The sequence below is a fragment of the Ornithorhynchus anatinus genome, chromosome 12 (assembly GCF_004115215.2).
Source record: "Ornithorhynchus anatinus isolate Pmale09 chromosome 12, mOrnAna1.pri.v4, whole genome shotgun sequence".
Taxonomy (NCBI): domain Eukaryota; kingdom Metazoa; phylum Chordata; class Mammalia; order Monotremata; family Ornithorhynchidae; genus Ornithorhynchus; species Ornithorhynchus anatinus.
The window spans coordinates 20,664,339-20,681,085 of NC_041739.1; the positions used below are offsets into that span (position 1 = coordinate 20,664,339).

The window sequence follows — 16,747 nt, forward strand, 5'->3', positions numbered from 1 at the left end:
GATCCTGGATTCACGTGGTGAGATGGAGCAATAGCCCTGAGCCCTGACTCTCTATGGACCCCAGGGCTCAGCCTGAAAATCCCACAGGGCCAGTACTGGTCCTGTCAGACTGTGTGGCTCCTGGAAATCTTGACTTTTGCTGTACCACTTGGGCTCTGAGGAATCACTCAAAACCAGGTAGGAGAATGGCCTGTTGGAAGTAAAGGAACTTTCATTTCTCAAACACAACTCTGCTCTCGCATCTCCTACCAGGACGACTTCTTAGTTCTGCCTTGGGTAGCCTGCTGTCCTGGGTAACCTGTACCCCTAATCTGACCCTGGTGAGAATAGGTTAGTGAGGAATAAACTGAGGCCCTTGATTCCTCACATTTATCAAAGTCTGAATCCAGTATTTGGCCCAGAACATTTTCAGTAGCTCCCTCACACTCATAGTCCAGGTGATAATTCATCATCTCCAATTTTTACTGATCAACTGCAATGTGTTTGGCACAATTTTTTCCAGAATTTTTTTCCTATGCTCTAAACATTATTCCAGCCTTTCCCACCCAATAATGTATCTGAAACACGGTCCTGGTGCTGTTAATTATATTTTTAATGTCTTTTTAAAAAAATCTACTTTCTTGTCCACCATCTGATTTTAGCTTGGATTCAGTCTAGTCCTTCAACTACTGGAACTATAGACCCAAGGTAATCTGGATTACTAGACCTAAAGTATTCATTTAAATTAATACTCATTTTAAGTTTGAATGCTGGCGGTCTCACAAGCGCTTAGTATAATTCTCTGCTCTCAGTAAGCATTCAATAAATGCCCCTGATTAATTTATTGATTCAGTTTCCTCTAAAGAATCAAGGTTTTCATTTCATTTCCCCATCATTGAAATGATGAGTGTGGTGGCATGTTTCTGCTTTTATCCTTTGGCTCCACTGCCTCTCCATCGTGCAGAACACTCTTGGAGCCAAGCTGTCAGACCGGGCACATCTTCTTGTTAATCTATGACCCTGGAGTGGAACTTAAGTTTTATCAAGCAGCCTCGGATTTTCAGAACTATACCCTCTAGCTACAATTTAGGAAAGGATTTTAAACTCTATAGTACTTGTAGGCCACTTACATTAGATCAGTGTGTTCTACAGGCTCTATGTGGCCATTCATTTATTCATTCATTCATTCATTCATTCAATCGTATTTATTGAGCGCTAACTGTGTGCAGAGCACTGTACTAAGTGTTTGGAAAGTACAATTCACCATCAGGGAGTCTCTGGTGGTGGCCCACTATCCCGTCCACCATTTAGTCCTTAAACTCTTTCCCTTCCAGCAACCACCAATCTCTGGCAATAAAGTAGTTCTAAAACAGCAATGAGAGCTTGCTGTGGGCAGGGAATGTATCTTTATTGCCGTATTGTACTCTCCCAAGTGCTTAGTACAGTGCTCTGCATACAGTAAGCACTCAATAAATATGACAGAATGAATGACTATCCCAAGGTATGTGCCCGCTCTAGCCCACTCTCAGTTTTGCCTCCATTCCAGCATAATTTTTGCACTTTTCTGGTGCCAGAAACTGGGGCCACCATGAGGCAAGACTCTTCCCACCCCAACAAAGGAGAGGTTTTTCTTTTTTTGAGGGGAGGGGGGGCCGGGGAGATTTTCATGGTCAGCCTCAGCAGTCCCTATCCCTAGATAGAGACTATTTTACGGCTTTGGTGATAGTGTAGCCTCCTGCCTGGGAAGGCTGGACTTCTCTTGCTCAGATTTGTCCAATACTAAAGTGAGAGAGAAATACAGCAGACTCCAGTGTATTAGCCTGCTTTTGATCCACTGTTCTGCCAGAGTGGAAAGAGGCCGGGTGATGAAATGGAAATCATGTCAGCCTGCTTGGCTCATTGTTTGGGTACTTGTTCATGGTTGCGATTAAAAAGTGAGTGGGGAATACGGTTGAAGTTTTAGGTAAAATAAGATTTTGGGATAATCTGTGGATTGCAATTATCCATACCTCAAGTAATTGAAAGTTGGCCGAAGTACAAGTGGAAAAACATTCCATCTGTTTTGTGGCTTCCAATGGAAATTACTCAGTTGATTAGGATGAAAGGAGAAGAGCTCCTGTCAATATTCCCCTATCTTATTGAAAATCTCACAAGCAAAATGAGTTCATTTATAGGTTGGAAAACATTTACCCTTAAAGTTTTGTGTTATTGTTGACAAGTTAGATTTCAGGGATATTAAGTCTCCTCCTGGCCTTGAACACCCTTTTATCTTCAGACTATTGTGTTACTGGTCATACCACAGTACCTTGTGAGCGAAGGTATTTCCATTCTCCAGAAAACAATAAGCTACTGTATGATTAAGCTGCAGAGTTCATTTCTTTATGTTTTCATTAGTTTTATTCATAAGATTCTATTAGAGCCAATTGTTAAATTGCTGGAATAGTCCCCAACAAAGGACAAAAAGGTCCTTCAATAAAACAAGAGCAGTCCATCCCCTGCCCACACTTGCAGAACTGTAAATTAGTGCACTAAACTGCAGAATATGAATTGAGTAACCTTTCTTCTACTGTCTTTGGGGGTTGGTATTGGTGAGTTCATGTCTGAATTGGGTCAGTAGCATAAACATGCTACTGTCTCCAAATCAGAGTACGTTTCTCTGGAAAGGAGGGGGATCTTAAGACTCCAGCTGACTAATTTGTGAAAGACACTTGGTAGCATTTCAATGACTTTTTGGTTTGGGAATTTTAATAAAAATCCTGATGAAAATGTTAAAATTTCTTGTTCATCCCCCTAACCAGAGAGACTTCCCCAACTGTTTTTGAAATGAAAACTCCTCTCTTGCTGTTTCCTTATTACAAAGCAATGGGGGAGCAGCAAACTCTCTTTTCCCATAATTCCTTCCACTTTCCTACCAACCGCTTTAGTATTTAAGTGTCTTATCTGCTTATTCTGCTGCCCATTATTTGTATCTATTTTTCCTCTCTTGAATTAAGACATGCCTGTCTCCTCCATTAGAATGTAAGATCCACAAGGGCAGGGTTTATTTCCCAAGTTGCTAGTTCAGCGCTCTGCAAACAACAGTCACTTAAAAAAGGCTACTGATTATATACTGTTACTAACTTCTCAATCGATAGTATTTATTGGGCACTTATTGTGTTCAGAGCCTGTACTGGATAGCTCAAGAAGACATGATACCTGCAAGGAGCTAGTTTACAGTCTAGAAGGGGAGACGGACACAAGATCATTTATAAGTAGAAGAGAAGGGGAAAATGGTTATGGAGATAAATGGGTGTTTAAATAACCCAGGGAAAGGCAGGAATGGAGAGGGGAGGAGTAAGGAAATTGGATGGTCCATGCTGGATTGCTGGGCGTCAGAAATCAGAGAGTTTAAGGATGTTTGGATGGTCTCTGCTGGATCATTGGGCTGGAGAGGGAAGAGTAAGGTAGACTAAGTTCTACATTGTAGGCAAGAATTGTGACTACCAACTCTGTTGTATTGTACTTTCCCAAGCACTTAGTACAGTGCTCCATATACAGTAAGTGCTTGGTAAATACCATTGTTTGATTTATTGGGTGTTGGATGGTTCATCTTGGGTCACTGGGAAAGCAAACCCCTCTAGGACCTGGCACTATTCCCAGCTGCACAGGGGAGTTCCATTTGGTACAACGCCAATTCAGATGTAATATTTTCCAGGGATTTATGGGCTTTAAAAACCAACAACAAAGGATCCAGAACCAGAACCGCTTCTTCTCCCCTTTTATTCATTCATTCAATAGTATTTATTGAGCGCTTACTATGTGCAGAGCACTGTACTAAGCGCTTGGGATGAACAAGTCGGCAACAGATAGAGACAGTCCCTGCCATTTGACGGGCTTACAGTCTAATCGGGGGAGATGGACAGACAAGAACAATGGCAATAAATAGAGTCAAGGGGAAGAACAAGAATAGAGTCAAGGACAAGAATAGAGTCAAGGGGAAGAACAAGGGGAAGAACTTTTACCTTCTAAGGGACCATTTTCCCCAAATGGTCTAGCAAACAAGCTAAATGAGATGTTGTGGAACAAAAAGACCAGACCTGAGAATCTCACTTTAAGCTCTACTTCTTTTTCCTCATTACCAGAGTCAGATTTACAGTCTATTATCACAGAGTGGTGGTCAGAAAATTGCACTTTGCATCTGTGGGGCAATAGCTTGAGTAGCTAGGAGATGAGAAAGGGGAAAAAATGAATATAGGTAGAGTTGACTGATTGGGGATTGTGGAAATGGATAAAGCAGAAAAAAGATGGAGTTTTAAAATACTTTGACCATAAAAAAAAATCAGTGATGTGTTCAAAATACAATCACAGCTAAGTCAGCATTAGAACTTGGAAAAAGGCATAGAATGAAAACTAAAGTGTGAAGCTACCTAAAGTAAAAGAGGGTTGAGAGAAAGAGCATGGGCTTGGGACTCCGAGGTCATGAGTTCTAATCCTGACTCCGCCACTTGTCAGCTGTGTGACTTTGGGCCAGTCACTTCACTTCTCTGTGCCTCAGTGACCTCATCTGTAAATGGGGATCAAGACTGTGAGCCCCACGTGGGACAACCTGATAACCTTGTATATCCCAGCGCTTAGAACAGTGCTTGGCACATAGTAAGCACTTAACGAATACCATCATTAACATTATTATTTTTATTACGAACCACAATTTATGCTTATGAATCAGAAATGTAAAAATAAAGCAATCTAAATAGAGAGAAGGAGAGGGAGAACCCAGGAATTCTCACATGTGAGAACAGAATGCTTCCTATGATAAAAGTTGAAACCGAACTCTGCTCTAGTGATGGACATTGCACCAGCTGCTTTTCAAACACAAATCTTAGCAGGATCTGGAAAAAACAAGTCTTGAAATGTTTAATAGAATGATGGGCGTTTCTACTTTCAAATATTTTCACACTCCAAAGACTTACTTGCTCTTTCCCTGCTACCTCTCCTCACCCTCTTTCTGCCAAGCTCATGAATTGGTTCCCACTACTTTTACAATCCCTTCCTGAGCCATCCCCAGAAAGTAAAGGCTATCTATGGGAATCTCACACGGACCTTGTCAGCCACACCCACACCCACACACATTCATAGTGCTCTCCTTGAATAAAAGGCCAACTGTCCATATACATCCGCTTGGAGATCTCCTTACTTCTCTCTTCTACCCTCTCCTTTGCAGCAATATGAACAGAGCTTCTAGCGGGGTGGTAGTAAGATAATGGCTGCCCTCTCTGACGTCCATCCTCAAGGTTGTGGCGGTACCATCTAACATTCCTAAATTTTCTAACAAACCATTGAAAAACTGAGATTCGCTGTGCCCTGTTCTTGTTTCTCCCACTGCTGACCTCTTGCTCATGCCCTCCCCACTGCTAGGAACTCCTTCTTCCATCAAAGCAGAAGGACCCAGCGCCCCGCATCCTTAAAGCCCTTTTGAAATCTCATCTCCGCAGCAGGCTTTCCCCACACAGTTTCTAATGATGATGGCTGTAGTATTTGTTAAGCACTTACACTATCCCAGGCACCATACTAAGCGCTGGAGTGGATACAAGCAAATCAGGTTGGACAGAGTCCCTGTCCCACATGAGGCTCCCAGTCTCAATCCCCATTTTACAGATGAGGTAACTGAGGCACAGAGAAGTGAAGTGACTTGCCTAAGGTCACACAGCAGACAAGTGGCAAAGCCCGGATTAGAACCCATGACCTTTTGACTCCCAGGCCCGTGTTCTATCCACTACTCCATGCTGCTTCGCTAATCCCTCCAACTCCCATATCAGTACTTCAAATACTCACAGCCTCCTGTGACACTTAAGTACATCTCTTACACATTCTATCATTTTCTCCTATTGCTAATTTAGTTTAGCATCTGTTTCCTCTAACTAGATTGTAAGTTTCTTTAGATAGGGTTCATGTCGACTACTTATATCGTACTCTCCCAAGTGCTTAGTCTTGTTTTGGACATATCTCTCCCAGAACGTCCCACCTCCAGCTGAAATGGTCTGGTAGTGTATCTACAGAGTTTTCTTGGTAAAAATACACAAGTGGTTTACCGTTGCCTCCTTCAACACAGTAAACTTGAGTCTCCGCCCTCCACTCTCTCCTATGCCTCTGCTGCCCGGCATAGGTGAGTTTTGACTTGTAGTAGATTGCCTTTTACTCGCTAGCCACTGCCCAAGCTAGGAATGGAATCGTTATGCCTCTGCTTCACTCTCCCTCCCATAGTCGAGATTGGTAGGGTACTGGAAACTCTCCAGGTGCGACCCCAAGAGGGAAAGTGATTAGTAGGTGCTCAATAAAAACTACTGATTGAATGAATGTATCCAAACCCTTAGTGATTTTCCACCTTTCAACTTCCTGTAGCAACAAATTTCATGTTTCAGGTGGCATAAGGAAACATCGATGGTGACAGCTTATTAGTGTATGTAAATGTGGGGGATATGTTGGTATGTTATTGACAATCCTCTGATCTGTCACCCCATTTCTAATTGCTGTATGCCAGTCTATTAGGTTCTACTGCTGTTGTTCATGGATATACATCAGGAATCCATTATGTCTTTAAAACATTCCTTCAGCCTTCCTCTCTTTAACTTCCCCATTTTAGTTTATCACTCAACAGTTCTCTAGAAATTCCGGTTACGTCCATTTTCCTCACGGGTCCCACTCAATGAGATTATGATCTAAAGATCCTTGTTTTGATTCTGGTGGATTGACAGGACAACAGGACATCAGAACACCATAGTGGGTGATCCTGCCTTGTCATTTGATGTGAAATTTGGCACGTACGTGGCTGGGAACTGCTCTAGAAACTGGCAACACGCTAAAATCTCAGTTTCATAGAAGTTTGGAAAAATATAACTATTCTTCAGGCCATTAGTTTGGTCTGAAGCTCAAAGCCACGTTGGTGGCAGTCTCCACTAGGGCATATTAGCCTTCTTGTTTCTGTTGTCTATCTCTGGGTTTAGCCTTGCATTATCAGACAACAAACTGTTTAGGTGGTAGAATTCAATGACGAGATTCGACTGATAACAACATCAGAGAACTTTGGTTTGGTATAGGGTGTTTGAGTTGAAAGCTGGTACAGATAATAATCATTTTGGTATTTGTTAAGCGCTTACTACATGCAGAGCACTGTTCTAAGCGCTGGAATAGATACAGGGTAATCAGGTTGTCCCACATGAGGCTCACAGTTAATCCCCATTTTACAGATGAGGGAACTGAGGCACAGAGAAGTTAAGTGACTTGCCCACAGTCCCACAGCTGACAAGTGGCAGACCTGGGATTCAAACCCATGACCTCTGGCTCCCAAGCCCATGCTCTTTCCACCGAGCCACGCTGCTTCTCTGATTGCTGTCTTCTTTAACCTGACTGCCCATTTTCAACATTTTGTTGATTGGGGTAGAATAAATTCCTAGAGGAAAAGAACTGTATTCTGACCTGAGTTTCTAGATTCCTCGTTGCATCCTCTGGAGCAGCTGTATAGAATCTCCAGCACATAAATTGCCATCACTTGTTCAAACCAATGGGCCATCCAGCACAGTATTCTGTCTCCAACTGTGGCAAAAGGATACTTGGAGTGAAATAGTTGCCCTCCCTGAAAGCCTTCCTAATGGACATTCAAGCTACAGGGTTACTTTTCCCTCTACTTAAACATTTCCCTGATTTTCTGACAGAGAAGGTCTAGGAGCCAATTACAGACCTAAAAGTGGAAGGCAATGCAGGGGAAAGTGACCAGAAACAGATGGAGTTTGGGCTTCCATATGCATCATAAAAGCTTCGCTACCCAGCTTGATGGAGGAGTTGGAAGTGCGGGTTAAAAGTCAAAAAATCCATGTCTGTGCTTATTTGTATCTCTCCAGTGCTTCTTACTGCACTCAGAAGGCTCTCACTAAATACCATAACTATTACTGCCACAGGGAATATGTCTCTTATTTTAGTCTATTCTTCCAAACATCTAGTACAGCACTTTGCACCCAGCAGGCTACTGAATGAATGAATGGGAGCAGAGATAGCCACTTTTGGTTATCTCCTATTTCTCTCGAATCTACTGAGTCCAGCAGACAGTGAGATAAGAGGTTGGGCTTTTGCTGATCGTGGTGGAGGATCTTTGTTAGAAGAGACGGGCACAACTTGAGCCTGTGTACATCCCAGAAGCCAGAACCGATTCCTCTATTTAGTTTCTGTACTGAAAAAATACCAACAGCCTTATTTGCACTCTGTGATTATTAGCTATGAATAAATACTGCTGAAGACATAGCAAAAACTCAAATAATCTATATACTAATAATGTCGGTATTTGTTAACCACTTACTATGTGCAGAGCACTGTTCCAAGCGCTGGGGTAGATACAGGGTAATAAGGTTGTCCCACGTGAGGCTCACAATCTTAATCCCCATTCACAGATGAGGTAACTGAGGCCCAGAGAAGTTAAGTGACTTGCCCACAGTCACACAGCTGACAAGTGGCGGGGCAGGGATTCGAACCCATGACCTTTGACTCCCAAACCCGTGCTCTTTCCACTGAGCCCCACTGCTTTATCTAGCTTTCAGCTGAATTTTCCTCTTGGCAATTTGAATTTTTCTTGAATTCACTTATTTCCAGATTCATGAGACCTGACCTGCTTAAACTGGAAGATTGACTATGACATCACCAAGCCTGCAGAGATGGTTTGGACAATTAAGCCAAAGATTAACACATTCACACAATGATAATCCAGATACTATCTTCCTTATTGCCCAATGTTTTTATTTCTTCCGACAAGGTAAGCTACTAAAAAGCAGGCCTGCCAACACAGTTATTAAATTGCCAAGAATGTGAGCCCCTATGAAACACACAATCACTTTTTGTCAGCTTCATTCCTGCTGAGAAAATAAGCTCTACAACCCCTAGGAAAGATAAGAATACAAAGCGACTGCCTCCATCTGGTATTAATTTTCTATTACTAAGAGGCATCTTTTTGACAAATGATGGCTGCCATCAGAATACGTATTTTGAGTGACAGGTTGATGATACCGTCAATAGCTAGGTGAATAATTATTTCGGGGGAAGGGGTTCATAACATTCAGGAATAACTAAAGCAGGATTTTTTGACCACCAGAGAACATTCAGTATTTAAAAATTCCTTATTTCGGCTTATTTTCATTAATTTACATACAGCCAAAGTTCTCTGGGCCATAACAACTGACTCTAAGACAATCTTGGATCTCCCTGTTATCACACGTGGAATTCTATGTTCCTTAATGAACTGCCTCTAAGACAATCTTGGATCTCCCTGTTATCACACGTGGAATTCTATGTTCCTTAATGAATCAGTCTCTTCATTTCACTAAGATTTGACAACCAGTTGCTGTGCTTTCCTCATGGGTCCCACTCACTGGGATCATGATCTAAAGATCATTATTTTGATCCTGGTGGACTGACAGGACATCGGGACATCAGGACATCAGAACATCATGGTTGGTGATCCTGTCTTGTCATTTGATGTGAAATTTGGTACGTACGTGGCTCGGACAGAGCTGCTCCAGAAACTGGCAGCAAGTTAAAATCTCACAGTCTCAAAGAAATTTGGAAAATATAGCTGTTCTTCAGACCTACTTGCTTGGTTCTTGTTGGTGAGAAGGCAACTTTGTTCTTAAAGAAATACCAAAGATGTGGGAAAACATGCTGAAAACTTGGGTTTCTCTAATTGGGAAATGGTGATTTCTACAGCTTGAGGGAAATACAATTTTCCTGACTCCTTTTATATTATTATCATGGGTTTAAGAACAATTCTGTGTCTGTTCTGCTAAGAACATACACCTGATGTGTCTCCCCATTCAAAAAAAGCCCTCTTTTTATCCCTCAGCTGTCTCCGGCTACCACCCCATCTCCCTGTTCCCATTCATATCCAAACTCCAAATTTCCACCTGTGTACTCTCTCAGGGCTTAGTGCAGTGGCCTGCACACAGTAAGTGTTAATGCTATTACTGTTACTGTTAATCAGTGGTATTTATTGAGCCCTTATTATGTACAGAGCACTGTACTAAGAGCTTTGGAGAGTACAACAATTTAGAAGACACATACATTAGCAACTGAGGTTTTTTAAAAAATTAAATCTTTTTAGGGGTGTGAAATAAAAAAAGAACCAATGAAAAAGAGAATGTTTCTTTGGGTTACCTCTGAAGGCGAGAAACCATACAATCGGAGATGCTTGCACGAGTAGGCCAGAGTGGGGAGACATACATTTAGGGTGAGCTCCATCCAGTTGGCTCCTTATTTTTATATTTGTTAAATGCTTACTATGTGCCAGCCACTGTACTAAGTGCTGAGGTAGATACTAGCTAATCCGGTTGGACACAGTCCATGGCCCACATGGGACTCACAGGCTTAATCCTTATTTTAATGAGGAGATAACTGAGCACAGAGAAGGGAAGTGCTAGGCCCAAGGTCACCCAGTAAATAAGTGGAGCCAGGTGGTGGAGCCGGGATTAGAACCCAGATCCTTCTGACTCCCAGCCCGTGCTCTATCCACTAGGCCATACTCCTTCAGGCAGTGCAACACCTTGATCATACCTTCAATTTCCAATTCCAAATTCCAATTCTGGGTGACCTGCTCCTGTTCAGCTCTATGCTGTGTAATCGACTTCAGGCCCGGGAGGCTCCCAGAGGTCCAGGAGTGACTCTGTAGGTAGTCCCATCCCAGAATGCCCCTGGTAGCTCTGATCCACTGGGCATGGTCCTGTCAGACTGAAAGCAACTAGACTCCCACGACCATCATTTCTGTGGATCAAAACCTCCAGATTTCAGCTCTTCCCGCTGCTCCCCAATCCACCAGAGGGGTCCTCCAGAACAGATCTGTTATGATGGTTCGAAGGATTCCAGAATGGGCTTAATGTCCTCGGTCCACAGTCTAGGGCACCCTCTCAACCACCTAGTTCCATGTGGGACTGAGGGTCATTGAAAGGGTCCAGTGCCTAATAGCATGATGGACTGGTTCAGTGGTGGAATTCTTCTGGGGGGTCGTTAGGGCAGGCTCAGGGGTCTCTCTAGGACTCAGTACTACTTTGCAGGCGACACTGAATAACCTTCCAGTATATTTTCTGACTTTCCCCAGAATGAAAATTATCAAGATGTCTTAAAGCAAAATTTAAAAAAATCTTCCACCATCTTTACCTATCTTATTTATTTACTATTTACTCATAGTAAAATAGAAGTTTGCTCTGGGGAAGTTTCGAATAATAATAGTGGTAATTTGCAAAACCCCTCTCAGGGTCACACCTGGAGAGTTTCCAGTACTCTACCGGTCTCGGCTACAAGAGGGAGAGTCAAGCAGAGGCATACCCATTCCATTCCTGGCTTGGGCAGTGGCTAGCGAGTGGAAGGCAATCTGCTACAAGTCAAAACTCACCTGTACTGGGCAGCAACAGCACAGGAGAGAGTCGAGGGTGGAGATTCACTGCGCAGAAGGAGGCAATGGTAAACCGTTTCTCTATTTTTACCAAGAAAGCTCTCTGGATCCACTACCAGAACGATTGGAGATGGAGAGCGGGGCGTTTTGGAGAGATGTGTCCGTGGCGTCGCTGTGGGTCGGAAATGACTCGATGGCATAAGACAAGTTTGCAAAGGAATATTTCCAAGTTCTTCTGTAGAGGGTAGAATACAATCATGACATCAGTTTGGAAGCATATTTTTTCTTAGAAATTTTTAGCTTTCTTGGCATTACAGACATTAAATTCTATAGGAAGGGAAAATATCCCACCTATTTCTTACTAAAATTAAAATGACTGTCAAACACTGCTTATGGGTAAATTGTTGAATGAAACTTCAGGATGGCCTTGATTACTAGAAAAACGATCTATCACTTAGGCTGAAGAAAAATGGACCGGAAAATCTGCTTCAGGTTTGATAGAGTGAAGGAGTATGAGGTCATTTATGTTAAGCCATCACTTGAATGAATGAATCAGTCAGTATTTATTGAACGCTTACTCTGTGCAGAGTGCAGAGCACTGTATTTGGTCTTTTATATGAGATAAAAGAGCAAAGATTTAAAGAATCAAATAGTGAAATGTTAGCTAAAGAGTAGGGTCTAAAGGTGTATTTTTGCACAAGAATTTCTATTTTGATTCTAGGAGAGGCAATGCTATGATCTTTCAGGATTAGAGGATAAATCCCAACTTTCAGAACCTATAGTACTTAGATATCCCAGACACTGTGGTATTGCCTAAATGGTTTCCTATCTTTGAAACAGTTAGACCTTACACCTTGAAACGTTTGTGATGACTTTTATAAATGTGATTGTGCTACATCAGTCAATGGTATTTCCTGAGCCTAGGAGGGCAGAGTACTGTTTGAAGCATTTGAGAGAGCAAAACGGAAGAAAGACGTACAGCCCGATCCTCAAGGAATTTACAAGCGAATGGGCTAGGCGGACAAAAAGATTTTATAAATGGGGGGAGCAGGAGGAAGAATGAGGATATAACAGTAGCCAAACAAGCAGCACGAAATTACTAATGAATCTATAAATATACATAAGAACATTAGTGTATCCTAATGGAAACTACAATGAATCTGTAGTTTTAGGAAAGAAAACAATCTGGATTTTAAAACAATCACTATTCTTTAAATGTATTTCTTGCCCTCGGTGACATCTATTTGAGAGAACTTTTGGATTACTTCCTTTGCCTGAGTAATTTCCTTCTTCCATTTTCTCTTCGTGTAATTAGTGCATTTGATGTTTCTTTAGAATCAGCCCAGTTTTGTCTGAATTAAAATCGTTTCAAGCCACACTTTAATCTTAACTATAATTTATCAAATAGCATATCAACATGGCCTAGGGGAAAGAGCAAGCACCTCAGAGTCAGAGAACCTGGGTTCTAATTTTGACTTTGCCACCGCCTGCTGCGTTACCCTGGACAAGTCACTTTACTTTTCTATACTCCAGGTTTCTCATCTGTACAATGGGGATTAAATACCTTCTCTTTCCAATTTGGACTATAAGCCCCACGATGGACGGGGCCTGGGTCCAAGCTGGTTATCATCTATTTACTCCAGCTTTTAGCACAGTGCTTTATTCATAGCAAGTACTTAACTAATATCACAATTATTATTATTAGCATCACCTCATTTGAAAAAAAAATCAGCATCACTAAAACTACTGTGTTAGATCGCACCTGAGCAGGGGAAATAGGAGGCATTGGAGGAGGGAAGAAATGGAAAGAAAGAAGGTTAACTGGGCATGTATCTCATCCCCCAAACTTTAGCCCGGATCAAAATACCAGGAAGTAAGAGAAGGGGGTTCTATAGGCTGAGAGGGGAGTTCGGTGGGAAGGTCAAGAATAAATAGGAAAAATGTTGGAGTCAGTTTAGAGAAGGTTGACATCTGCTTTTCTACAAAGATTTGGCAGATTTAAACTAAATTACAACCAAAGACAAATCCACAGGTGTCACCAGAGTCTACTGTCCTCAGCTCCACTGGCTATAAGAGTTAGTATTATTAGTAACAATCAGATCGATTATCTTATTTGGGCCTGGAGGAGCACCTGTAATGATCACGATGATGGCATTTGTTAAGCGCTTACTCTGTGTCAAGCACTGGTCTAAGCGCTGGGGTAGATACAAGGTAATCAGGTTGCCCCACGTGGGGCTCACAGTCTTACTCCCCATTTTATAGATGAGGGAACTGAGGCCCAGAGAAGTTAAGTGACTTGCCCAAGGTCACACAGCTGATAGTGGCAGAGCCGGGATTAAGACTCATTCTCTCTGACTCCTAAGCCCAGGTTCTTTCCACTATATGCCTTCAGGACACTTATGTACATATTCTTATCCTCTACTGTTTCCCTTTTCTGCAATTTATTTTAATGTCTGTCTCCTCCACTAGACTGTAAATTCCTTGAGAGCAGGGACCATACTACCAATTTGATTGTACTGTAATTTAGTGCAGTGTTCTGCACACAGTAGCGCTCAATACACGCCACCGATAGATTGACTCGACCGAGGGGTTAAATCGCCTTTTCTTTACATCGGCCCTTCTGAATTCTCCTTGAGATGTAAGACTCGGTCAGTTGAGCACATGAGGAGGCAGCCATCTGGGGCACTGCTCACTGGGACAGACACCCCCAAGGAGTGTCATTCATTCAGTCGCATTTATTAAGCACTGACTGTGTGCAGAACACTGTACTAAGCGGTTGGAATGTACAATTCAGCAACAGATAGACAATCCCCCATCCCTCCTGCGGCCAACCTCCTTTCTGGCCAGAACCCCGTTCCGCTTCACTGCCGTTACTGCCCCTTCAATAGTTTCATATCACCAGAATGGTGGATAGAGAAGCAGCGTGGCGCGGTGGAAAGAGCACGGGCTTTGGAGTCAGGGCTCATGAGTTCGAATCCCAGCTCTGCCACTTGTCAGCTGTGTGACTGTGGGCAAGTCACTTTACTTCTCTGTGCCTCAGTTCCCTCATCTGTAAAAAATGGGGATTAAGACTGTGAGCCCCACGTGGGACAACCTGATTCCCCTGTGTCTACCCCAGCGCTTAGAACAGTGCTCTGCACATAGTAAGCGCTTAACAAATACCAACATTATTATTATTATTATTAGGGTAGAGGCCTGGGAGTCAGAAGGTCGTGGGTTCTCATTCCGGCTCTGCCACTTGCCTGCTGTGTGATCTTGGGCAAGTCACTTCACATCTCTGGGCCTGTTACCTCATCTGTAAAATGGGAATTGAGACTGTGAGCTCCACGTGGGACAGGGACTGTGTACAACCTGATTTGCTTGTCTCCACCCTAGCACTTAATAGGGGGCCTGGCACACAGTAAGAGCTTAACAACTATCATGATTATTATTATTCTTATCATTAATAATAATAATCCCCAGTAGCACTTACAAACATCTTTTGACGCTGTTGCTTCCCCTTTCCTGCAATTTATTTAAATACCTCTTTCCCCTCCCAGGTTGTAAACTCATTGAGGACAAGAGTCATGTACTCTCTCAAGCACTTAGTACGAGGCTTTGCACAACATGCTCAATAAATACCGTTGTATGATTAGCTTTGAACTTCCTTCCTAGCAACAGATGTCATCACCAACGCAGCTCTCTTCAGCTCATCTTCTCCTTCCTCCTCACCTCCCAGCCGGAGAAGGGAGAGGGGAGGAGAGCAGCAGGGCCAGGCCCATGACAACAGCTGTTGACACTGCAGTTTAGGAGTTCTCCTAATGCTAAGGACTTGCCTGGGGTGTGGAAGCGGCAGCAAGATGATCTCTTCGTTCTTGAAAACTAGGATCCACTGACTGATTAGGAAGAGGTTGAATTGCCTTTGCGGTGGCCTTGATCCATTTCCTTTGCGAGACCCCCTGAAGCCTGTTGTGCTCGTTAGAGCTGAAGCTTGAGTTGTTGCTGTTGGAGGCTGGGTGTAGAGGTCCCTCGGTCCCAGGGAAAAGCCGGGAAGTTCTCTGGAATCTAGATGACAACGTGGATTTGTTTAATCACCACGTAGCCAACTCTGTTGTACTGTACTCTCCCAAGCGCTTGGTATAGTGCTCTTCACACAAAAGCTCGATAAACACAATTGAGGGCAGAGCACTGTACTAAACACCTGGGAGAGTATCATACAACAGATTCAGCAGGCACATTCCCTGCCCATAATGAATTTACAGTCTAGAGGGATTGGGAGGTTTCAGTTCCTTCCCTGGCCCTAATAATTTTCACCTGAAACTGGGGAAAACCTTCCCCTTCGGGTGACTGAAGTGTGGAAAACGTCTGCAGTTACCTATCATTTTTGTGAAAGCATCTTTAAAGAGAAGCAGTGTGGTCTAGTGGTGGATAGAGCATGGGCCAGAAGGGCCTGGGTTCTAAGCCCAACTCGACCAGCTGTCTGCCATATCACCTCGGGCAAGTCGCTTAACTTCTCTGTGCCTCAGTTACCTCATCTGTAGAATGGGGGGTAACACATGTGGGAAACAGATTGTGTCCAACCGGATTAGCTTGTAACCACCCCGGCGCTTAGTACGGTGGGTGCCGGGGATATAGTAAGCGCTTAGGAAATACCATAAAAAATTTCTATTCAAAACCAGGAGCAGCTCTTCTGCCAAATTATTCCTGCCCACTTGGCCAGTGGGCAAACACCAGGTCCCCCCGTCCCTGCCCCACAGCACTTATGTATATACATACATATCTGTAATTCTCTTGATTTATATTGATGCCTGCTTACTTGTAATGATGTCTGTCTCCCCTCCTCTAGACTGTGAGCCCATCGTAGGCAGGGATGGTCTCTCTTTATTGCTGTATTGTACTTTCCAAGCTCTTAGTACAGTGGTATTTCATCTTCCCTCCCAAACCCGGTCCGCTCCCAGACTTCTCTATCACCGTGGATGGCACGACCATCCTTCCCGTCCCGCAGGCCCGCAATCTCGGTGTCATCCTTGACTCGTCCCTCTCGTTCACCCCACACATCCTATCCGTTACCAAGACCTGCCGGTTTCACCTCTACAATATCGCCAAGATCCGCCCTTTCCTCTCCACCCAAACGGCTACCTTACTATTACGGGCTCTCGTTATATCCCGGCTAGACTACTGTGTCAGCCTTCTCTCTGACCTCCCTTCCTCCTCTCTCGCCCCGCTCCGGTCTATTCTTCACTCCGCTGCCCGGCTCATCTTCCTGCAGAAACGATCTGGGCATGTCACTCCCCTTCTTAAACAACTCCAGTGGTTGCCTATCGACCTCCGCTCCAAACAAAAACTCCTCACTCTAGGCTTCAAGGCTCTCCATCACCTTGTCCCTTC

At 43.4% G+C, this 16,747-nt stretch overlaps 1 non-coding gene across 1 annotated transcript; it reads left to right on the top strand.

Annotated features, from left to right (window-relative positions):
• Positions 1–11,232: 11,232 nt before the first annotated feature.
• LOC114815840 lies at positions 11,233–11,370 on the top strand. Its single transcript, XR_003763642.1, has one exon. It is a non-coding gene; the product is annotated as a small nucleolar RNA SNORA7 (small nucleolar RNA).
• The last annotated feature ends 5,377 nt before the right edge of the window (positions 11,371–16,747 follow it).